The sequence below is a fragment of the Zosterops lateralis genome (genome assembly GCF_965231275.1).
Source record: "Zosterops lateralis genome assembly, chromosome: 7".
Classification (NCBI taxonomy): domain Eukaryota; kingdom Metazoa; phylum Chordata; class Aves; order Passeriformes; family Zosteropidae; genus Zosterops; species Zosterops lateralis.
The window spans coordinates 19,708,336-19,733,566 of NC_139767.1; the positions used below are offsets into that span (position 1 = coordinate 19,708,336).

Sequence of the window (25,231 nt, forward strand, 5' to 3'; positions counted from 1 at the left end):
CTGGAAAAAAAAATTGTATGTAAATTAATGTATTTTGCCTTCTTCTGTGGACAGATGGTAGTTTAAGGCAATCCTTAACGTATTTCTTCACATTATGACTTTTATAAAGCAGTGCAGCAAATTGTCACTTTGTACACTGTTCTAATGGGACATGGTTTTTTACTGGTGGGTTGCTGTGCAGCACTAAAACTATGTGAATTATAGCTCAGAGCTGTATCCTGGTGAATCAATGTTCACAAATGTCTGCAATCATACAGATTGGATTTCTGAGTGACCCTGCCTGTGAAGAATAATCATTTCAGGCATCTTAATCTCCCTTCCTTCAGCATAGGTGTCTAAAAATATAGTATATGTTTGTACTTAATTTTATGAAATCCAGCATGTAACTTTTAACTTGTCTGACTTCCATGGATCCATCCAACCACCTCTTCCTCCCACCTCGCAAAGAAAATAATTTTCCTGACTCAGGGCTGTTGCAGTCCTTCCAAGGGTGCTTTCCAGCTCTGGGTGGCTGAAGGGTCTTTTATTTTGTCCTTTGCCAGCCTCCTTTTGCTGATATATAAAGAGCTGCTATTTGCTCTGAGAAACAGCTTGATATGCACTTCTGCAGTGACTCTGGGGAACATTACTGTCCAAATACAGCAGCTGAGGTACGCTTTGAAACTGAGGAGCCTTAATACCCACCTTGGCAGGATTGACTCAGCATATTTGAAATTTCAACCTCTCTGCTGACCCCTATATTGTGTCAGTTTTGGGGTTTAAAATTTAGCCTTGGATCCAACTTGTTTCTGAAATTATACTTATAACAGGAGAAGAAAACAGGAGAATAAAATTATATTAAAAGAAAACTTATATAAAATTCCTGGGAAAGAATGGATTAGGTTGCTAAGTACTCCCCAATCCTCTGGTTTTTCAGTTATGAATAAGAAAGCAATATGAGCAGCAGCTGACTTGCTGATCTCTGTCTTCACTCAAAAGTCAGAGCTCAGGCATTAATTTAGAGGACTGAATGCTTTTTTTCACTAGAGCCTTTAAAATTCTACTATTCACAGTAAATATTGTTACTCTGCAGGGCAGAGAAATTTTACTAGAGAAAGAATACATCAAGGCTCATTCTGCTTCTAATGGCATTAGTAGAAGTTTAACTATTGCTTGTAAAAGAAGATTGGACAAAAAAAAAAAGTTCAATATGAATCTGTATGATACAGATTGACTCACACCATTTTGAGTATATTTAAAAAAGGTTGCCTGTTATTTTCTAGGGTATTATCTTGGTTTCACTTTCTACATAATTAGTTTCTATTTATGGAACAGATCAAGATAAGTACCTTGCAGATGTCTAAAAGATACATGTTTTTGCATGTGTTTTCTTGCTTTATCTTTATGCAAATGCTTAATTATTAATGCTTTTTAAAGGACCATGGAAGGTAAACAGGCAATTTTTTTCTGTATGCTTAACACCAGCAGTTTAGTTCATTCCTTTACTTTGTATGTACTTCAAACTCTGCCATAGAAAGGAAAAATTTGCTTTAACATATTTAAATACACATAAAGATTAAAAGAATAGCAATCGTTATTTTTCAGGCACATACATCATGATAATGGATCTGTAATATGAAAGTTCTATTTTACAAAGTGCTATTACCAGCATTTGTTTCTGTTTTTCAACTTGGAAAAACATTTCATTCCCAACCTAAATTCTATTTTTAAGCTTCCTTATATTATAATCACTTCTGTATCTCAAGAGGTTATGTAGTTCATTGCTTTTGACTTGAAAACATCCTTTCAGGCAATTGTGCTACTGAATTTTAAGTAAAATAATGTGTGGAATTAAAAAAAAAAAAAAAGTTACTATCACCCAGATCACAAAGTTGTGTGTTTACATACATGTTCCTCTGCAGTGTATTCTGTATGCTAGTATTGAATATTCTATTCTGTATAAATTCAGTATCAGTTAAAAGACCTTTGTAGTGCAAATAAAATGTAACTACTCCCTTTGAATGCCATGCCAATAGTGAAGTGGTAAATGCATAAACCAAAGTATTTAAGGCATGTAGGTATTCAAGGTACCTCGTCAGAGTAGAAATGAAAGACACCGTGAGCACTGAGATACTTCTATTTAAAGTGTGAGCCCTTTTACAGAGTAACAGCAACCTCCATTCTCGACCTTTGACTGACCTCGTGGGGTATTAATGGAAATAGCCTTTGCTTAGAGTTCCTGTAGAACAAATGAGGTTTAGTAGTAGCTTTTGTATTTGTGCTATGCAAAATTTCTAGTAAATTAATTTCAGCCTTTATATTTTATTTTCAATTTTGGATTGCAAGGAGGGAGTGCTTTCTTAGGTTTTCTTTCCCTGTTAACACTTTCATTTAGTGTAAAGAGTGAAATCTGAATCTTTAATCATTAACAGGCCAAAGAACTGTTGAAGAATAAAAAAGTCAGTCAACACAGTTTAATAAAAGCTATATAATCAAATTACATTATATATTAGTGTGCATTTTTACTGTTATATTATCTATAAAATCTAAGCAGTCTGTAAATCATAGAATTATGTAGGTACTTACCATTTTAAAAGCAGCATCCACTGGAATTGGTGAAAAATCCCCAGGGTGTAATCAATAAGTGTTTAAAATAATGAGCCTTTATCGTATTATTTTCAAGTGTGCAATCTGAAATCAGAGGAAATTTACTGACAGTTATATATTTTGTTGAAAAAAAACATTCAGATATATATATTAACCACAAAATCCATGTCTGTTGCCTTCTACAGGGTACAAGGAGAGTGATTTATTTTGAAAATGTCTTTTAGCTGGGTAACTAGGTAACTTACACTGTGCTACATGAAAGAGTTTGGACTGCATTTTGTGAAGCTGAATTCCAGTGCAATGAGTGAAGGAAACAGATGGAGTAAGAGGAGGACAGATGGGTTTAAAAAAAACTACAGCTGCCATTTTCAGTACCTGTGCATTAGCTGCCATAAATCAATTTATTTTAATTTACTGAAACAGGAAAAATCATAGATTAAGCCAAAGCACTACAGGTCCCAGAATCACTGTGTGTCAAAAGCATCTATTTGTAGTAGTTAATTCAGGTCCTAAATGAGCTGCATCTGAGAATGAGTTTCTGTGGATAAGAACGTCACCACCAGTCCAGTCATTTCCTTCTGCCAGGGAGATTTAAATATCTCTCATCCCATGGGGGGAGGATTAGTTGGTTATTAGTTACTATGTTGGACAGCTTTAATGTTTTCCTTTTGGACAAGAGGTGGGCTCCTGAACTGCTGCAGTGAGTCCTTAGGGACTGCTCTGCCACAAGGCTTCGAGCAGCCTATGAGGCAGCTGAATCTACAGAGCCCAGAAATCAAGGCTAAGAGTGCAGGAGGCCACTTTCTTTCTCCTGCAGCAGCTTTGAATTGCAAGACATGAAATGGTGGTTGAGAAAATCAAACCACTATTACTATATATATATTGATACACCAGCAGCCCTTACTTGCTGCCTGGCACAGCTGGTCTGTCACATATTTGACCTTGACCTAATTTGATCATTCCTGTGGTTAAACAGGAAGTTCAGCTGAGCAACAAGCAATTTCCCTCTACCTTCACCCCACCAGTAACTGATAGCTTGTTGCTGATACTGTTGAATTTTTATATGAACACCTGTCCATTAGAAATTGGATGGTGGCCATCCAGACAATTTACATTTATTTTAGAATGTCTCGCAATTAGTGGACTCAGAAAATTGTAAAATGCAAATAGAAATCACCCTCGTATTAGAAATATGTGAGAAATGAAGAAATTCACGTTGGAATGTGTATCTGCTCTCTTTCTTGTTGAATTTGTATCAAGGAGTTTTATGCCTAGAGGCACTGCATGAGGTTGCCACTATATTTTGGTGCAAAAAAGGCAGAAGTATGAAAAGGTCTGTAACTTGAGTTAAATCCTGGAACTGGTATTCTGTGACATGTTTATCACAATTCCTTTTCTATTTTCCTATGAATAGTTTGAATTAAAAATACACACTTCAAAAAATTTTTGCTGCTGAATTTTCTAATGGAAAAAATGTTTCGTAACAAAACATAACTGAAATATGGTATTTTCTGATCATATGTAAAGAGATTGATTAGGCTTTGGCCCTCGATCTATTTAATGCAATTTAGAGTCTAATGTGGTAAATGCTGATGCTTTTACCTTTGTTAGCTGTTTGTAGATTACCTTCCCAATATTGCCTCATTCAAGGTGAGCGTTGTAGTGGCAGCAGTTACCCTGCTGAGGCTGGGTTACAGTCTTCAGCCATCAACAAACCCTCTTCAAAATGCATCATCATCTCCCACTGTTAAGCAAATTACTGTTGGATTGGGATGTAGCCTATGAATCAGACAAATAGTTCAGAAGGGGTGTGATGGGATGATTAGGATGCAAGATAGTTTGCCTTGTTTTCGTAACTGAAGTGGAAGAGAAATCAGTGGTTGGTTTCCTTCAATTAGGAAATATTAGCAATTTCAATCCATTTTCAAAATGCCTCTATTTATGCAGATTCAAATATACTAGTTTTTTATTAAATTCTTTTCAGTTGAGAATCATAAACACAGTTGTCATTTTTTTTTTCAGTGAGACTTGTTAAAAAATTCTGTCTCTTCATAGTAATCAAGCTGCTTCTGCCTCCCCACCAATTACTCACTTTCTAGTCTGAGTTTCAAATAAGTGTGAAATATTTCCTTTAAGCAGGTAGGAGATAAACTGTAAACTACACAGCATTTTTAAGCTATTGATCCAAAAGAGACAGTTTAAAGTCCTGACCAGGGTGAAAAGAGAGAGAAACTATTTCTGATTTTTGTAATTTAAAGGTGAAAAGGAATTATGACTTATTCATTCTAAAAACATAGAATTGCTTTACAAATAAACTCCGACTTGTATTTATGATTTACTGCTATAATTCTTTTGAAAACAAACATCCTCACAACACACAAAGTAATGACTGTAAAATCCCTATTAAACATAATGGCCACTAATGAGTCTGCCCTAACAGATAACCCGTCAGCCCATTGAAATCTGGCAGTGTGTAGTGTCAGGAGCATCTTAATAGCAGTATGGAAAAGTAGTGTAATTATTTTGGTGTGTATAAGTTAGACTTGAAGAATCCTGGGAAAGGGAAAAGGCCCTGCTGCTGTCAATACTTCTCATCAGTAACTGTAAGTGATGTGCAGTTTCATTTATGTATTTGATTTGTATTCAGCCCAGGCTGAGAATGCCTTTTCTCAAACTGCCTGCTCATTTTGAATTCCCTGGAGGGAATGCTTTTAGAAAAGACAGCAATCTTGCACAATGCTGTTGATAATGATGAAATCTGGGGCTTCTTGCCATGACATAGAGACTGTAAGAATGTGTATGTACTGCAGAGAAGAGGGCTCTTTGTTAAAGACCTCCTGGCAGCCCTCAGCTCTTATGTGCTGAAGACTGTTACCCAAAGACTAAGGCTAATCTAAGTTGCAGCAGAGGAAAACTCTCTTAAGTGGGCAAAACTCAAATGCTTGGTCATGTTCTATGACAGATGGTGCGCTGGTTTAAATGTTTCCTGGAGCTCCCATCCCTATGGGCTGGTTACACTGTTCTGCTTAGGGAGAGGCCATATACTTTAGCTTGTTAGCTGTAGGGCACACATGGCAAAAGAAAGGTCACCATCTTCTTACAAGTACAAATGGGAATAAATGCCCGGTATTCACTGGTGTTGGAGCATCTGTCAAGACCTCAGTGTTCAGCGAAATTCCCATACACGGAATTACTCTTCCCAAAGAGTTGTTTCTTCCTGTTTCGATTTGTAGTTAAGTTGAGCTTCATCAGGTAAAACAACAGTTGAAACAAATGTATTCTGAACTTTATGTGCCTACGATATGTGTGAGTTAGTTGGTAAGGGGCTGGTTAGTAAGTTAACCAAACAGCAGATTCAATTCTGTATATGAAATTAGAATTTGATATTTAAGCTGTAGGTATCACTTTGAGATAACGAAAAAAACTTTCAAATAAAATACTTTAATCTGGTTCTGCTTTGTTATTTCACTGTTAAGTAAAAATGAAATTTAAAGTTCAATGTATTTGTTGGTGTTAACACCATTTCTTTTCTATCTCTGGGACTCTAACTTACTGTTCTTAGTTACTTATTCCAAAATATTTGAAAAAAAAAAAGGCCCCAGGCAAGCACTTTTTCTCATGACTCTGAATGTTCTTGTTGAGATTATTGAGATTCCAACTTCTTTGAAGGGAAAGATGGAAGTATAAAGGCTTGAGGCAAGTTTTGAAATTTTTAAGCCATGGCTAAAGCTACTTTAGATCACTTGGCATGGGCTTGGGTGAATGTAGGGACAAGCTGAGAGGAGACTGTTACGTCCATACAATGAAAAACAAACTTAGACAAACAGGAATATGATGAAGAAAAGTGTAAATGAAGGTATAAAGACACTTAGACTGAAGACAGACCAGTGATTATTATAGATAGCATAGCAAAAAAAAATAAAGGAACACATAGAAAAAAAAATTCAAAAGCAAAGGGGTTGAGAAGCTTTCTGAAGATGACACCTCTCTGACTTCTTTTGTTCCAAACTCTAATTCCACAATCCTCCACTTTTTTTTAAATTTCTCACTAATTAGTCACATGAAAAAATTGCGGCAACTAATCAGAAAACATGGAATGTCATGCTTTTTATGTGAAGAGAGGGAATGTAGGGGAAGTATCCAGAAAGTTTTTGTAGAACACTGAAGAAGAAATAGGATTGAGAGTCTGAAGATTTTTTTTTTTTTGAGTATTTAGCTCTGACAGTCAAGTGCTAATAATTTAGAGTGATAGAAACAGAAAACAAACCACCTTGTTGTCTGTACATGATTAGTAAAAGACTAGCTGTGAATGAGAAAGTTTTAAAAATACTCAGTTCTGAATGTTTGACAATCCTTTTTTTTGCCTTTAGACAACTATATTAGCAGAATAATAACTCATGCTGTTTTTCCTTGGATACTTAAAAAAATTATATAAATAAAATTTTCTACAAATACAAAATACTGACTACATACACAAAAAAGTGTTAAGCTAAAAGGCTTTTTAAGGCATTTTCTAATTAAAAGGCATTTTCTGATGATGAACATTCTGTAGAAGGGCTATTATGATACATCCTCCAACTTAGCAGTAGGAGAGGGATGTATAACTAAATATCTCATCAGAATGATGAAGATCATGTTTAAGGCACATTCATTTTCCCCAGCCCTTTTCTTTTCTCCAGATATCCAGCTTGGTAAAGAATTTATCACTGCAAAGGATGATGCCTAGTGTATGACGTACTTTGTGGTAGTTATCTTTCACTGATACTTATTCCCTTGACTCCATCCAAAATGAAAGGAGGAAGATCACATGCCATTGTATGCCCTTGCACTGGAAAGTAGGTGTTTCAGTGCTTGGCTTTTGCCATGCATTTACTCAAGCTAGAGTAGTTCAGTGAACTTCAGCAGCAGTATTTTAAGCAAGCATAAACCAGTTATGACCACTATTATAACTGCTATTCTTAAAGCTAAGGACTGGTGAACTGTTAATGAAGAATTAAAGACAAGAGGCTATGCTTAAAAATTTTAGAATGAAGTGTTTTGTTGTTTGTACTTTCTGTAGCTGTTTCTGTAAACCTAGAATTGAATCTCAAGTGTTGGTTTGTTCGGATGGTATTTCCATTTGGAAATGTCAAGTATTTCAGGAGAAATTTTATTCCTAGAAGATCTTGAATTGCAGTCTTTTTAAGCAAATATTTTCCTTGTGAAGCTGAATGGAATCCTAAATATATCTCATTCTAAGCTTTAAACCTTTTTTTTTAAATCTTTGATTAAAATATGGCCTCAGAGTTAGGAAAAAACCTCAACATCTTAAATTAATCTAAACTAATCTAATAGAGTATTGTGCGTATGCCTGTCTTCACATGACAATGTAAGTCTAATAAATCCAACTATAAATATCCATTCCTTTTGTAATGACTCTTGCATATTGTAAGTAGGGCATCTGTATGCTGCCTGAGCTGAAGTCGTTGCTTCTTCACTGAGTAGCAGCAGCAGAATTTTGACTGCTTTTTAAATAGGTGTTCATTTTAAAGTTCATGCCATCCTCACTAAACTGAAGCTCTTCTGTTTAGATGAAATAATGACCAAGGTCTATTCCTGCAGCCTACAATTATTTGAGTTATTTTTCATTGTGCTGAAGTCAGCAAAAATTTATCACAGGTCAGGGACTTATAACTGATTTTTTGTGTTTGTTGAGCACTGTAATTCCATGCCAGCTTAATTTAAAATTATGCTTCTGACATTTTGCTATATTTCTATCTGTTTTATAGGCAGTGAGTATATTTTAAACAGAGAGTTACCATAATATTTTACAGTTTTATTAAAAGTTTTGGCCAGTCTGATCTACAATTTCATATTTTCTTAATGCATTTCCATTTTCCCTATATTGCCTACATGTACTGAATTTAAAGGAGACTTTACTTCATGAAGTGTCTGCTTTTGTTACAGTCATTTCATACTTCTTGCATCATTATTGCATGAGATTTGTATTGAGTATATAATTTAGCTTGCTTCTTGCTCTGTGTTCAATCAAAACATGAATCTTCTGCCATAACACTTTCATGAAAAGAAAAAAAAAGAAAGGAAGCACTTAAGCAGGATAAGGGTGTTTCAGCATGGTGTGCCAGTATGAAGAGCCATACTTGTGTATGCAGGTTTGAATCCCCTGAAGCTTGGCAGTATCTTAAATTTCTTAAATGACTGATAAGTATTTGGTTGTTTATGTTGAGGGTTTCAGGACTTCTGCCTGCAGTTCATAACACAAGAGCTTCTGGCACTGTTAAGACCCTTTTTGTGCTGACTGGAAGTCCCAAGGCTGAACAGGCATGGAGTCAAAATTGCAGCAACAGACATGAAATCCTGGCTGTGCTGACTTCACTGGGAGTTTTGCCATAGCTGACAGTGGGCCAAAGCTTTAATCCAGAAGTAGTCCTCCTTTGTTGATAATCCTAGTGTATGCCCTAAGGGAAGCTTTTGCTTCATTGCTGCCACCCAGACTGTGTATGTTTCTGCAGAGAAGATGTAAGTCTCTTATGGTGTCACACTGTGCCTTTCACAATCACAGGCACTTCTGGGAATGAAACTGGGACAGAGGAGAAAGAAAACCTTAAGTGTGGACACACACTGCCTTATTGCTTGTGTCCTGAGTCATTCCCAGGAACATGGATCAGGCACTCTGACCTGAGCAAGATTAGCTTCTTGACACTGCAGAGGAGGGAGTCATCAGTGACTGCAGCCAGTGTGTCTGCCAGTCCCAGCTTCTGCATTTGTAGATTATCACTTTAGTGATGCTTTTGGTACATGAAGCAACAGTACATTCATTAATTCAGACCTACTTAGCCCATGCAGACTGAGTTATCCATGTAAATATGATCTAGTGAGCTATTCTCAGAGACACTTCATAAATTTTTATGTTAAATGACAGCAGCAAATGGGAAGTGTTTGATACTTCTTTAGTTATGAGGAAGGTGTGTGATGCAGAATGTCAGAATTTGCATTTAATCGGCGCTGATTGAAAGAGGAAATGGTCTCAAGTTGTGCTGGGGGATGTTTAGATTGAATATGAAAAAAACATTCTTCACTGAAAGGGTTATCAAGCACTGGAATAGGCTGTCCCCTTAAGTGGTTGAGTCACCATCCAAGGAAACATGTAAAGTATGTAGATGTGGCACATAAGGGCAAGGTTTAGTGGTGGACTTGGCAGTGATAGGTTGATGGTTAGACTTGATGATCTTAAAGTTTTGGGGGTTTTTATGTTTCTATAAGAAGAAAACCAGCTAAAAATAAGACTCCTTGTCCTTTGGGAAAATACATTTTATTATTTCTGTCAGGTGAAAATGTTTCCATTAGAAATATTCTCAAGTTGTCCATTTTCTGATAGTATTTATTCTCTTATGCATTCCATCTAAACCATCATTTTGCTGTTTTGTGAAATAGAGTCAGAGATTTTCAAAATTCAGAATTGTTTAGAGTTGTAAATAATGCTCATCCTATCAAGTGCAAAATAATAAACCATTACTGCTTCCGGCAGGAAGTTAAAATAATCTTTTCTATATGTTACTGTCTTAAGTCTTCATTAAAAAAAATAGAAAAGTAATTCAAAAACATTTTGGGGAATTTTTGAAGAGGTGGGTTTTGATGCCTATCTTTATATATCTCAAAAGTATGAAAAGAAATTGCTGTTGCTGCTTCTGTTGTACTAGAAATTAAATTCAAAGCTTGTTGCACCACTAATAGTCAATTTCATATTGAAGGTGGAACTCAATATTTTTATCTATAATGAACTGAGAAGGCTCGTTAACTTCAAAGCATTGCTACAGTTTATCCCTTAAGAATGAGAATTTATAGGCATAATGCAGGTATCCATTATGCTTATACAAGCCTTGTGATAATTTTACAACAGAAAATTCTGACATTCATTCTCTTAGTTCAGTCTTCACAGAACTTATTTCCTTTCTACAAAGATCATAGGTGGTGGCAACCCAAGATCACTTGTTTGGTGGGTAATCATAATTCTGGGGTCTGAATGTGAGATACTATTCTAGCTGAGCATTATTATTCTAGGTTTGGATCTCAATCAGTCCCTTCAACTGCTCTTGAATCTTTGAATCCTTACAACATTCAATTCCTTCTTAGACTTCAAGTATTGATGAAGTAAATAAAATATTTTTGCATTATACAGAACAATTAAGTGTGTACAAACATGAAAGATGTATTCTGAGATAATGTTTCTGGATTCTGATATCTTTAGGGTGTATTTTGGGAGCAGACATTAACTGGTGCTTCTTCTGCAGTTCACAAGAAGTTCTGCTTATGTTTTATCTTTTCTGTGGTTTATAGAAATTTCGAGACAATCTCCTTCCAGGAAATAGTTTTTGTTTAGGGTAAAAGACCCTTTTCTTGGATACGTCTGTGTGTGGCTTTTGCTATTATGTATTTTCTAGTCTTGTACTTTTTTTCTGCCCAAGACTTATCTGCTTATCACTAATTCCTATCTGAGCACTTTACATTGTATAATGGCACTTTAAATCTTATTAGCAAGACATCGGATATTCTTCAGAATAATTCATTGCATTTTGATTGTGATGACCAGAGGATAAAGCAGTTCCTAGTCCACAATAATTTAACTCATTTTACTTCAGTCCTCATGTCAATTCTTGTTTCACACGCCTACTCCTTGAGCTATCTGCGTCACTTTAATTTTTGTTATGACAAAGCACTGTACACTTCTGTGCAGATCTATAAATAAAAAGCAATAAGCTGACATCTTTCACCTGTATCAAATGTATTTCATACTCTTTTTTCTGGTATACTTGCTATTAAACTTCTGTCTCTTTATATGTATTGCCTGTCTGCATTTCTCATGTCCCTCTGCCCCTTTTCTGTCAATTGACAGAATTTTCAGCTGCAGGTGAAGTGTAATAGCTCTTCTGCCTCTGTGATGGGTTTGCATTGCAGACAATTTCTCTGCTATGGTATATAAAATAAACTGTCTACAGCCACATATTTGCTTTTCCACATACACAATGCTGCTTCTTTCAAGCAATATGTCTATATATAGGGAGAAAGTTGAGGATCTGACTAAAATGTGTTTCTGAAATAAAGACAAGGCTAAAAACCCAGAAAACAAGGGTCGGCTGAGATCACTGTCAACTCAAAGCTCTCAATAACCTAATCAGGCCACTTACTACATAGCAGTGTCTAAGATATCTTAAGTGTTCATGTTATATTTGTAGGAAATTGTCCAGTGTTTATAAAATTCAGATGGACATTCATGTAGTCTTTTTTAAATACTGAACTGCAGAGGTCACCTGCATGGAACTGGTCTCCCAGGATTGAAGACTAGTGTCAGACTGACTGATAGCTGCCATCAGAACAATTTGCACTCTTTGCTCAGCAGGTTGCTTTTGACACTGGTTTACTCACACTGCATGTTTCTGTACCTTGTCCTTGTGCCTTGCTTGGATCTCATCCCTGATCTTTAGCCCCTGATTGCTGCTCTTACTCCTAGAGCTCCCACTTGCAGTGCAGTCTTGCTCTGGGCTATTCTCACTTAGCTCTCTTACTGACAGTACTCCTATTTCTCATACTCTAGCATTCCATGATTTGTCCAGTTCTTGACTTAAGATCATCTTAACTAGATCTCTCATTTATTAAACAAAACAGGAAGTTGAGCAGAGACTTTGATGATATCTCTGTATATGCAATTTAACACTTTCTTTAGGTTAGTGTTGTAAACTGTTCTGTCAATCGCTGTTAATGCTGCTTTTTCAGGTTTTTTATAACTTTAGGTATTTTGGCCTTAAAAAAGTAATTGGTAAGCTCTGTTACACCTAAAAGTGCACTTTTAATTTACAACCAAAAGCAATTAAGGCTTGTTGTAAACATGTTTGATTGAAGGATCTGTAAACTTAAGATGAATACCTTCTAAGTAGTGTGAGATTTTAAAGAATAACAAATTATGGTGACAATATTGTCTGTTACACCAAAAAAGTAACAGGATTTATAAATCCACGTAAAGAGTTACAGAGAAGTAAGGAAAGGAGTACATACTTTGGGTATCAACAGAAATAGCTGATGCATTTCAGTTTGAATTTTTAGCAATATATATAAGTACAGATGTGTCTCTGGGTTGTTTTAAAATGTAAATGTGTCAACATTAAAAACAGTTTATATCATATGAGCGGATGGAAAAAAAGACAACAAACAAATTCTCCATGGTGAGGTAAATCAACATGCCCTCAAGTGGTAACAATCAGATATTTAGAGGTACTAGATCACTTCTTGTGTTTTTGTCCTTTTTCATTTCCTTTTTCAGATGCTAGGCAATATCCTATTAAGTCGGAGGCAAGAATAGCTCAACTGCAGAATCACTTTTTAATTGCAAACATCGCTGTGGCTGCTTTTGATATCAGTTGAATTAATGGCATTCTTCAATATTACCAATGGAGGCAATAACACAGAGTGTTGCAAAGCCTGGCAGTGTAGAGTATATTGTATAGGATAAGTCTGGATGCAGTGCTCAGGTTTTTGCTCAGAAACATATATCTGAAGGTTCTGATTCTTTAGATTTATCTGTGATATTAGGGTCTCATGGCCACGGCTGCACAAACTTCTCTGTAGAACTGAAATGTGCGATCACAATCTAAACAAACAGAAAACATAAAATCTAACTCAGTTTAGGGCCGCTTCTGCTTTAATACTTCAGTACTTTGATGACTAAGTTTTTTTGTGTGTGTGTGTCTCTATAAGATCTAGCATTTACCGTAGGCTTGTTTTGTGTAACAGCATGCTGTATCACTAATTGTTATTCTTAGTAGGTTTTTTGCTTCCTATTTTTCGGAAGCTGTTTGAATGCCAAATAGTTACAATCATCTGTCAGAAAATAGATAGGAATCTGGGATTATAACTTAGTGTAGCCATAGTACATGCACTTAAATACTAATTAAACCACACTGACTCTGAGGTCGTAATGATTATACTAGACTCAAATCATGAACAGATGTTTCAATATAATTTTTTTTTTCATTCCTAATTTTTGTCTTGCATAGAAAATAACTAAGTAGCTCTCATTCAAAAGATAATTTCTCTCTCAAAATTTTTACAACATAAACAAAGCCTTTTGAAAAATTTGATCTTCCACCATTAGAATGCTATTTGAAATTGTTCTTGTGTTAGTTTGCAAAGTGTTTCATTAGTTTTATGAGGGTTTTTGTAATAAATGTTAGATCTAAGGCAGGAAACAAGGCTATATTTACAGTTCCCAGAACTTCTCATTGTAACAGTTTTCATTCAGTTGTTAGGAGCTTAGCCAAACTTTTAAAGTATTTGGGTTGGAATGTGTTGTATTATGATACAGAGTTTAATTATGTGAGAGCACACAATTCTTCTCCAGCTCTTTCCCTGCCTGCCTCATTTAGGTCACAAGATAGTTAGTATTGATTTAACAGACAATTTGCAAATATGTCATTTAAAGATGTGCTTCATTTGGTTTGTGGCCCCCTGGGTCATGCAGCATTCAAATCTTTCTCTGAATATGACACTTGATTTTCTCAGAAGACTGATAGGCTCCATCAAAACTACAAACGTCTACATTTTATAATGCTCTTGTGGAATGAGTGTTTACTATTATTTCTGTTTTACAGCATGGTACTATGGCACAATAATATATCCTCAAAGCACGGACCAGTTTGAGTGACTAATGTGAAATACTGATTACCTAATTTCTGAAAGAACACAATTTTTAATATTTGTCCAGAGCTGGAGTTTTTAATACTAATACCAACTCAATTCACTTAACTTATACCTATGAATTCTTAAAACTTCTGCAGACCTAAGCCTTTGTGTGCCAGACTGTGTGCTCAGAATACACAGCACTTTTGACTGCAATGGCAGGAAGCAGTGGCAAAACTTAAAGAAATTCAGTTCTCTGCTCTGCTTTCTTTAGCATAAGACCTAGACCTTCTTTCATTTCTGTAGCAAAGAAAGTGGGATTACAAACATCAAGGTCATTCTCCATACAGCTGGCTTTTATCCTCTGAATCTCATCTTTTCTGTGCACTGCAGTGACAAGATTTTTCTTTTTAAATTATAAAGTGCTGACTCTTGATATTTCAGATTAATAGGAATCATCAAGACATGTTTAATTTTCAGTCTTATGCCCATAGAAGCCATTTTATTTAAGTAATACCGAATTCTTTCTCATAATCTTTGTTCTGGAGTTTACCTTAAGACCCCCATCGGCATTTTTACTCCAGTCACTTGCCAAATGCTCATGCTTGGGATCTACATACAGAGCAGCCCATGCCATTTTCTGTTTTAGAGTTATACAAGTATTTCAGGTTCACATTGAGATACTCTGGCTTGATCTAATGACACATTCCAGAATTCTTATCTGGTGATATCTTCAACACATCTTTACTAAAAAAGCAATTTGATGATAGAAGTTGGAAATTTCTGAGTAAATAGACTTTTTTTTTTTTTTTTTTTCCCATGTAAGCTGCCTGCTTTTGAAAATACTGAAATACGGAGCCAAGAGCTTCTTCTACAAGGTGGAAAAGTGGAAAAGCCCATGCTCTGGGGCTAAAAGTCTGGATATGCTGAGACCCATGACCATGTGGTCCTGCACTAATGTGGCAAAGGACAGCTCTCCCAACTACATTCTTGAAATATTTCAAGTATACTGACTTAAGTAGACTAAGTTGTGTAAACAGATTTTTCTGAGAGTTATTTTTAAGCTGGATCAGTTCATGACATAGTTTACAGTAGAATTTCACAAGCATTTACAGTACTTCAAAGGAAAGGGAGGAACTTCTTAAGCCAGCTTTTCTCAGAAGTCCATTGAATGTGGAATTACGAGTTAAGCATTGCAGTATGACACCAAATTAACATCCGTAATCCTGTCTATTTGTGTGGTTAGTTACAGATACTGTCAGTTCAGGCCAGGATTAATGTTTTGTATTCCCCAAACCCACTTAGATGGAATCTGTGTTTATGGCAGCAAAACTGAGCTTTTATGTATGAAATGGAAAAGGATGGAGATCAGACATTGAATAAATCCACAGGCAGAATGCTGCTGCTGTTTGGTTTGGTTTGGTTTGTTTTTCCAAACAGAACAGTTGTAGGTATACATTAAGGGACATAAAACCAGATACACAAGGTAGTATACTGACCTAAATTAAGCTTCAGGGAAATGAGTATCAAGAACAAAATGAAGAATTTTTATGCCTTGTCATTGGGAAAACATGAATATGTGGTCAGCTGTGATCCAGCTGAAAAGCAATCTGATCCATGAGATAAAAATGAGAAAACCAATTTCGTATGTGTTTCGGTTTTTGGAAATCTTCATAATATACATCTAATTCATCTTTTAAGTTATCCCACAAGACTCAGGAATAAGGCTGCACCCTGTATTTATTATGAACCACAATGCAGGGAGGCACGACCATGGCCATGAACAGAATATTGGGTACTCTGTGAGCAAACTGAGCTCTATGTCCTTAGAACCTGGCATTTCGATATTAATAGGTGGGCACAGTGGATGGGTGAAAGGACTTCAACGCTATAATTTTTTTTTTAGGAAATAATAAATTCTTTTGGGAAATCTGAGTGGCTAATTTGTTTTGTTCATTTGTATCTCATATGGCTTTTGCCATCTTCTATGCCTGATTAATGCATCTCTAGGCCACCAGGGAAAGGGACTACAGTAAATAAGTACAAAGGTTGTTCTGGACATTAAGTATCAGTAGGAAGGAAAGATTGGAGAACCTCCATGCGTTCGGCAGAATGAACAGTTTTCTTTCATCCTTTAAATGGCAGTGTGGGAAGATGGCTAGTTGTAAAATTACAGGAAATGGAGAAGTTATATTGACATCCCAACAGAAGTTATAACGATATGGAAATTATAGGGTAAAATACAGTTGTTGCTGCCTGGATGCAATGTGGTTGGTGACCTTGAGACAGACTCCACGATGACTCCCCACACCCAAAGTGTGCAACCACAGCATCTGCTAAAGGGGATGAAATGGAGGGTGGAGCAGAGTGGGGGCACTGTGGCCAGGCTCTGTTGAAATCCTTGCAGGGAGGGGAACTTGATGGTACTGTGCAGCTTAGAAGCCACATAGCACCTGTTAGCCAGGGGAGAGAGGGGAAGATGCTGAGCCAACAGCTGTGGTGAAATCCCTCTCCTTAAATGAAGTTAGTTCATTATAGCCTAACTGTAAAATCAACACATGCCTCCATCCCAACGTGTTGCCAAGGTACAAGCACCCCTCTCTGGGAATGTGTTCTATATTTTTTTTGACTGTATCTTTAAAAGCAAAGTGAGAGAATTTTACACCAATCAGTAAAAAAAATTATGTCTGGCTAAAGTAACTCAAGCACCACCTAAACATCAAGAAATTGTAACAAAATAAGCTGAGAATGGAGGAAGATTAGGGAAGATTCCATCATAACTCTTGGGATCAGTCAACAGGCTCAATCTGTTTTCTCACTGATAGGGATGCCTGTTGAGTAAGAACCATACTCTGTATGTGCTAAATACTTTTACTAGGGATTAGAGCTTGTCTGTATGTTCCTTTGAATATGTTTTTGCAGTCAGATATTATCACTGAGAATCCTGGAACTTTAACCTGTCACAATTTTTATTAATAAAGAGTGTTATTCTGTCAGCTGCTGGTGTGAGTCCTTCACAGGCACTGGCAGTCGTTGGCAGGGGATAACATACTCAAAGAGGAGCACTCACTAAGGGGTCCTAAAGTGGAAAGACATTCTGAACAGTTTCCCTTATGGTGTAATGTGTGTCCCTGAATAAGTCAATTGAGCTGCCCTCCAATCCAGCAGGACTGCCAGTGAAGGGTCTTCCCCCTGACAGACTGGGTGGGCACAAGGATCTCGGCTTTCCTCGGATGCTGGCAGACAAATACAAAGAGCAGAGTAAGGGAAAGGGTAAAGGAAATCTCCCCTTTTCATGCTGCACAGTGCTATAATCTGTAGTTTATTACAGCTAAATGAAGATGGTGGTACCAAATAAAAAGTCAGCAAATCATACTGAACTGCACCCTGAAGCAATTGTTCTACTAACAGTGTTGTTTAAACTATCATTCAGAATTTCTGCTATTTTTCAATTTTATGCGACTGCTTAGTTCTGTAAAACTTCACGGTTTTGTTTTGTATTTATCCTTTATCTGTTTTTGTATTAATATAACCATACCCTTCATAAATCATAGAATAGTTTGGGTTAAAAGGGACCTCTAGTTTTAACCCCCCTCTATATACATGTAGATTAAAAACATTAAAAGTAAACCTCCTTTGCACATTTAGATAAACCCATTACTGAAGGTGAAAGAGGAAGAACCCTAATTACTTTCTCAGTAACAACTTTCATGAGACTGCCTGAAGACTCTAATCAAATGAAGAGATTTTGTCCTGCTGAGCAGCTGTCAGAAAAAAGGTTCTAAACTAATATTAAATGTCTTTCAGCAAAATGTTGTCTATATCTGAATAAGAATTTTTATTTTCTGTACAATATTGTAATAAGAAGTGTTTCCCTAGAAGTAATCCTTCAGCAATGTTTGAAATTATTCAGTAGATTGCTGAAAGGAAAAAGAAATCATTTAGACAATATAGAGTTGCAAGGTGACACACAATTATAGCCCTGAAGCAGTGTCAGCCAGTTAGGTATTATTAATTTTTGTTAACTTCATGGAGCTTTCTTTAATGGTCAGGAAAGAACTCTGCAAAGTTGAAAACATATAACTGGTTGCAAAGCCACTTTTATAACCCAAGGAAAAATAACTGTCCTGGAAGATTAAAGTCCCAATAAAGAAAGAATAAATTTTTTTTTTTTCACAATAAGTAAAATACAACTCTTCTTTTTTGCAGTGAAGTATGCAGGTTAATTCTGTGTGTATTCTTCACCAGGAGTTGGTAGTAAGCTTGGTAGAATTTTCTTTCTATAATCAGTGTCACTTATCTATGTTTCTATGGCAGTACTATTGCAGGCTTCCTGAAAGGTTTTTGAAGAACTCCTGACAGACACGGATTGTCCTGATGAACTTATCCTGGCAACACAGAGAAAAACACACCTCAAGGAGGTTCAATTCACTGGACCACAGGAATTTACTTGAAAATTAGCAGTTTTCCCTGCTAACTCCTATATTTCTAAAGGGAACTCTTAAGTAGGAACAAAGGGAAAAATCCCAGGATATGTATTTTTCTTTTAGTACTTTATCTCTGCTGCCTGATGACCTAAAATGGTCAGCAAATGCACTTGAAGAAGTCTAAGCTAATAGACCATCAGGTACTCCTAGTGTATAAAGTATTTGGAAAGGAGATATAAGGTCTGACATCTTGTGACCAAATAGCTGTATTTGTACTAGAAATCATTGTGGTTATTTTTCTTTTAAAGAACAACCATATTAAAGTACTTTAAACATTTTTCTTGATCTTACACAGGCACTCACTAAAGTTTTGGGGTTTTTTTGCTTACATAGTGAAAGTGATGTATCTCTTCATAGCATCTCAGAAATTCATTGCAAGATTCACTGGCATTCACAGGGCCTTAAAAAATGTGGTTTGAACGTTAAATCCAGTGACAGCCCAATCTAGAGTGAAGTTGCTGTGGTAGTACCTTGATGTTGCTCAGGAGCTGACATCAAAATTGAGTTAAAGATACTTATGTTAGACAAGAAGCTTCCCTAATGAGGCTGTAAAATTTTTGAATTTTCAGAAATTGCAGCAAAGTGCATGACATAGTTTATAATGTAGCTTTCATTAGCAGCATGTAGTTTCTTAACTGTGGCTAGCTCAATGGCATGAAATGTGTTACAGTTCCCTGTGGGATCTGTGTGTGCTATTGTCTGTGGCTTTAGCCACACCAAGATAACACATAAGAAAGGGAAAAATCTCAGCTTCTAACCTGGAAGGAAAAAGACTCAAAATTGTCTACATGCAATATACCTCTGAAAAGATAATAAACAATGTAACTAGTGCATAGATTTCCAGCTTGAAAAAAGCATTAACTGCTATGAGATGTGAGGAGTGATGATACTAGAAAAATTATTCCTATTATTGGGGGACAGATAATGGCTACAGAATATGTAAAATGTGCAAAATTAATACAAAAATATCTCAAAATATTTTTGAAAAAAACCCAAAACAAACCAAGCAACTCTTCCCTCCTGTTATTTTTTTTCCTCATTAAATGTATTCTAATATGGTATTTTTTCCACTATTCGGAATAGTATTGTGCTTCAAGTTTTTCCACTATTCTGAATAGTATTGTGCTTCAAATGCGTTTTCATCATAAACCACTTCTCCCACTGCACCATTCCCATTTTGTAAATAAGAGTGGCACTAACACAAAGATCAAAGCACACTGGTAAGAGAATGTAACTTGCAATTCCATGAGAAAATGTGAGATCTTTCCTGGAAAGGAAGTTATGGCTAAGTTGTCTTAGTATCCACTAGTGGAAATGGAGCAAAATTTTAAAACATTATTTTTCCTTTGTACATTTTTAAAAAGTTGGCAAATTCTGAATGGTTTCTTTAAAATCCAGTGGAACTATTAATTCTAGCAATCATTGAATTTTGAATCAGATTATTTCTAGTATTAACAGTATTACTGTCTTTGAGTTCAGATTAAATTAACCATCAAGGGATGAGTCAGTGTAAAATTCATCCCTCTGCAGAAAGTTTTTTGTCAGTTTGTGTGTCATTTTGATATTATTTCAGTTCTAATTCTTAGTTCTACAGTCCTGAGCAGTAATTTGATGTGTGTTGCTGGGTGACTGGGTGCAGTCGGGCAAATATTTTACCTCTCTCAAATTTGTAGAGGAGTTCTGGATCACTACTGCCTTTCAACAGTGGCAGGTCTCTTGTATTTCTTGCATACATGTGTGCAATGGTGGTGTTTACCTTGAAGTCCCAGCTGCTTAATGAGGGCTTTCAAAAATTCATTGCGTCCTTCAGACTGCAAGAAGTCTGAAGACATGAGCCAAATGTATGCAAAGTCTCAAAAGTCTGTAATAAAACCAGGAAAACAAAGTGAAAAGACTTTAAGTTTTTGGCATGTAATGGGAATCCCTACAAATACTTGGAGGTTGGTTATGTGAAAATTCTGGGGCTCTGTAAGAGGCGTGTGGTGTGTAAACTGTACACTTTCATTTTGTATATTTCCCTTTTCCTCTTCTTCCCAGTAAAACCCTAGCAGTTTTAGAGTCACCCTGAAATGATGTAGCAATTAAAGAAATGATTGTTATATTGCTTCAAGCAGTGCTTGGAATAGTTGGAAAAACTGGGTACAAGAAACGTGCAAAAAAAAAAAAATCTACTTTTGCTACTACTGTGTTTCTTATTTTGATTAGGAGAAGAATAGGATCTTCTTGTTTGGTCATTTTAGCAGGTCAGTAATTCAGATTGTACTGTCTTTTCTTGGTAGGCTTAGTTGGTCCTGAAGACAAAATAACCCCCAATATTTATACAGATTTTGAAATCCAGTTGTTTCATGCTGTTTGCTTTTGATGAATGTTTTAGCAAAGGAACTTCACAGGAGTGTTCATGGAAGAATACAATTGAAGTTCATACCTGAGAGGAGGATATTTGGAGAATTCATACTGGGTTATAAGAATAATGTTCAGGCAAACACTGAACAAACTGTAATACATGGCTTAATTAGTTTCACAGACTAAATTTTGAATAATAAACATTCACAATGGGATTGAGCTACAAAAGAGGAACTGTTTGCAGAAATTATTCAGCAAACAGTTGTAATGAATAATAAATATGAGAAAATTGTGACCCACTCATAGACATTTGATTAGTAAGTAAAAAAGGCAACAAGATCTGAAGCAAATTATGAATGGCAAGTAAATTATTAATAATTTCCACAAATTTACTGTTGAGATAATGTTCTGACTTTGAATCAGTAGAGGTACCTGATTGCTTACTGCTTCTTACTGGTTTTATGTTATTTTAACATGAGAGATTTGAGTTCAAGATGCAGATACTGCTCACAAGATAATAAACTCTAGTAAATCTTAAATTCTAAGCACCATATTGCTCTAAAGACATTTATCTAAAATAAATGAAAGGGTGTATTTCCCTTCAAGCATATAAAAGTGCTGGTTGACTGTGTTGGACTATTTATGTATCTGAAGGTAAGCATACCCCAGGTGTGTGCTGGTTCTGGGCTGGGTTGCACACAGGTAACTGGGACAGAACTGAGCAGTCACAGCGAATGAGGGAGAAGAGCATGGCCCAAGTTCTCATTTTTGAAACACCACATAAAGTGAGGTACCAATTTCTGGCAGTAACAGCTGCACGTTTCACTGTGCTTTAACAAGAAGGGTTTACTGCTCCCATTTTCACAGAGTCTCACAATAGTTGAAGTTGGAAGGGATCTCTGGAGGTCAACTAGTCCAGCCTTAGGGCCACGTAGAGCTGTTTGCCCTGACCACATCCAGACTGCTTTTGGCTGCTTCCAAGGATGTAAAGTCTACTTTCAGTGCAGTTGGGCTTTCATGGCAAAGGGGTAAATGCTGCTGCTGGATTATATCCTTGGTGCATCCCTAACCATCATAAATGGCTATATCCTACTTACATGCTACACAAGTGAATATGGTGATATGTATTGGTTGAAGATCATTCAAGGGAAAATGGAACTTTAGTGTTATATGAAGTTTCTTTAGGCTTTCCTGTCTTTTAATTAGTTACCTGTAAATGGAATGAATACACACCTGTAGTGCAATGATTTTTCATTATTTATAAAGTTTTTGTGAGAAATCATTCTGAAAATTAGGAAAATATATATATATATATAAATTTATTACACTGAAATGCACTTTAAAGGAGAACAATAGAAGAATTCCATTACTTGAGTCATACACTGCACATAAATAAACAAAAAGAATGGTTTTCTCCATGGCAACTTTTATCAGTAAAAATTATTTCTAAAAGGTCTTACTGGAATAAACTATTTAGGAGTTGGAGTTCTACAAAAGTGAATAAATAGTAAAATAACACTCCTTAGGAAATTCACAGGACTTATAGTTTGTAAATCCATAAATTCTTCTGTGATTATCAATAACTGGTAGATTTTTGTGCTTTTCTCACATTTTTATACGGAATAAAGCCAAAATGTAGTTTTGAGAACATTTTTTTCCCACATGGTACAAGGAGATATGTTGGTTTTATAACCGACTGTATTACTTTCAGATCCCAGTTTGTATACCATTGAGAGAAAAATGAGTTATTAACCATACATCTATATCACACATTTAGAGAGAATGATAAGTGATAGTTTACCACATGTCCTTGAGAACTACTTTTTTATCAACTTCCAGAAGCATTTATTGCATTCCAGCCCCCGAAAAGCTTTTTTGAAAGGTTTATTTTCTTATCCTTTTTATATGTTCCTATTTTTAAGAGAGTTTAGATTTCTAGATTAATGTGTTCCATGTCTAAGCTTTGGATTTCAGGTCTCTATTAAGAAGGAAATAGCAGTATTACTTGATATCTTACTGTGCATTCTTACTGCTGTTGTGCCTGTGAATGTTATGCTAGGCTGGATGAATTTGGTGTTTAATAGGAAGGATACATGTTGTTATTAGTGAACTAGAATTCTATCCCTGAAAAAACCGTTCCATTATTTTTTCATCACTTGCAATGGACTGTGATCAAAATTTCTTTCTTCTAATGAAAACCTTCTGCATGAAAACCTAGTACATGTATCATTAATTACAAGACCAGGCTCTGAAACATACATAGAATGCATGAACAGGCAACTGTAAATTCTGATTTTAAACATATATGACCAAGGAAAAAAAAAATGGCTTCAATGTAATATATTCCTGGACCTACTGCACTATTAGGAGCATGAGAAGCAATCATCTCTTTAGACTGCAACAAAGAATGAGATAAAAGCTTTTCAATTCTGGGTAACAGAAACTAATGTCTAGAGTGCCTGGCAAGTTTTCTCTTTTTATCTGTTAATTCCCACATGCTGATCTTTTCACTGTTGAACTATAACATTCTTACACAAAACAGAAGGAAGGTGGATAAACTTAACATTATTTTTGCCTCTATATCAACTATATCTGTTGGTGTTATTTTCAGAAAATCCTAAGATAATATCTTAAATTTCTGGCACTGATCTTGGCAGAGATCTGTTTCTGTTTATGCTTTGAGACAGTAATCCTTGCTTCTGAATAAATAGAACAGGTTACCCATCTTTGCAGATAATAGTAGCATTACTTAGGACCAGATGTAAAATAGTTTCCCATACAGAAGACCAAAATGCCAAGTTATATCAATTGTAAAGTTATAGAAAAAGTATATGATCTCTTAATTTTAGATATCAGTAATTACCTATGTTTCTATTATTATGTCTCTGTACACAAGACCCTAATAGCAGTTATTTGCCAAGTGAAATAGTGATGCTGCTCCCAATGTTATTTAGCCATTTAAGCCAATGAAACTGTAATAATGTATGACAATTTTAAGTTTGGAATAAGTTTCCAGTGGCCTAATTAAACTTAAATCTAGACTGATGGATAATGTCAGAAATCAATGAAGAACTTTCATTTTGGAAATATTATACATTAGGCATTTTTATTGTAGTGTTGTGACATTTAAGTTATTCAGTCTTATGCTTGGTACACTGTGTGAAGAGATGGTGAATGGAACACCTGCATGTTTCAGACTGGGCTAATTTCTATGTTTAAGCCTTCAGCAAGTTGCTGGCTAAGTGGGTAAATGTGCTGACAGAAAACCAGGGAAACTTCCTTGTGAGAAGCTGATTCTCTCAGCTTCCACTGAAAATCAGTTTTTGAATTCTGCTATAGTTTTATTGAAATCATTCAGTTCTCTACCTAATGGCTTCATTTTGACAAATTGACAAATTCTCATTAAAACCCCCCAACTTCTGGTGCTCTTTCTCTTTTCTTTCTTTGATGCATTTATAAGGGACAGCACAGAGTAGAGGTAGTGCTGCTTTCTACCACCTCTGCTGTAAGCAGGTTTTCAAGGTTCCATTAAAAGGAAAAATGCTGGACTTTATAGCATATTATATTTAATGGTATGGCTATGTCCTTATATATTTGATCTGATAATTTAATAACATATCTAATGGAAGTTCTTGGGACCATTTTTCATCCTAACATAATCAATTTTCAGTCTAGCTCTTTGTGTTCGTGAGTGACTGCATTAGATTCCTGCTGTTCAGACTATGAGAACAGCCAGGGAAGGAATTGTCTCACTACTAGTCTTTAATTCTGAACCACATACAGAGAATGAGGGTTTAGTTACCTTTTGCAAATAGTTTTGTAATGCAGACCTGATCTCAAAAGGTTACTCTTACAAATTTCTTGCTCTTGCATCTCCCTGCTTTAATTTAAGGCATTTCCACTGGGATGCAGCAGTCAGCTTTTCTCATTTGATATTTACTTTATTTCTGCTGTGATTTAAACCTGCCTACATGTCAATTTTCTTAACCTCTTTAGAAAATTCAGTGATTGCTTTTTCCCTTCCACTAAAGTGTCTTGTTTCTCCAATTTATTTTTCTCTTCTATAAATTTTCATGTTTCTAGTGAACTTCTTGGAAGTTTCATTGCTTCTTCAGTCATTAAAAATCTCTTCAAAGTTTGAATGG

General features: G+C 35.8%; 1 protein-coding gene across 2 annotated transcripts in view; it reads right to left on the reverse strand.

The window, feature by feature from the left end:
* The window catches only part of B3GALT1 (beta-1,3-galactosyltransferase 1), a 131,645-nt gene that overhangs the window by 43,524 nt on the left and 62,890 nt on the right, over window positions 1-25,231 (reverse strand). For both annotated transcript variants that reach the window (XM_083865516.1, XM_083865515.1), the window contains exon 3: window positions 2,566-2,670. The gene's annotated coding sequence lies outside the window, so the exon portion shown is untranslated. The remainder of the gene's footprint in view (window positions 1-2,565; window positions 2,671-25,231) is intronic.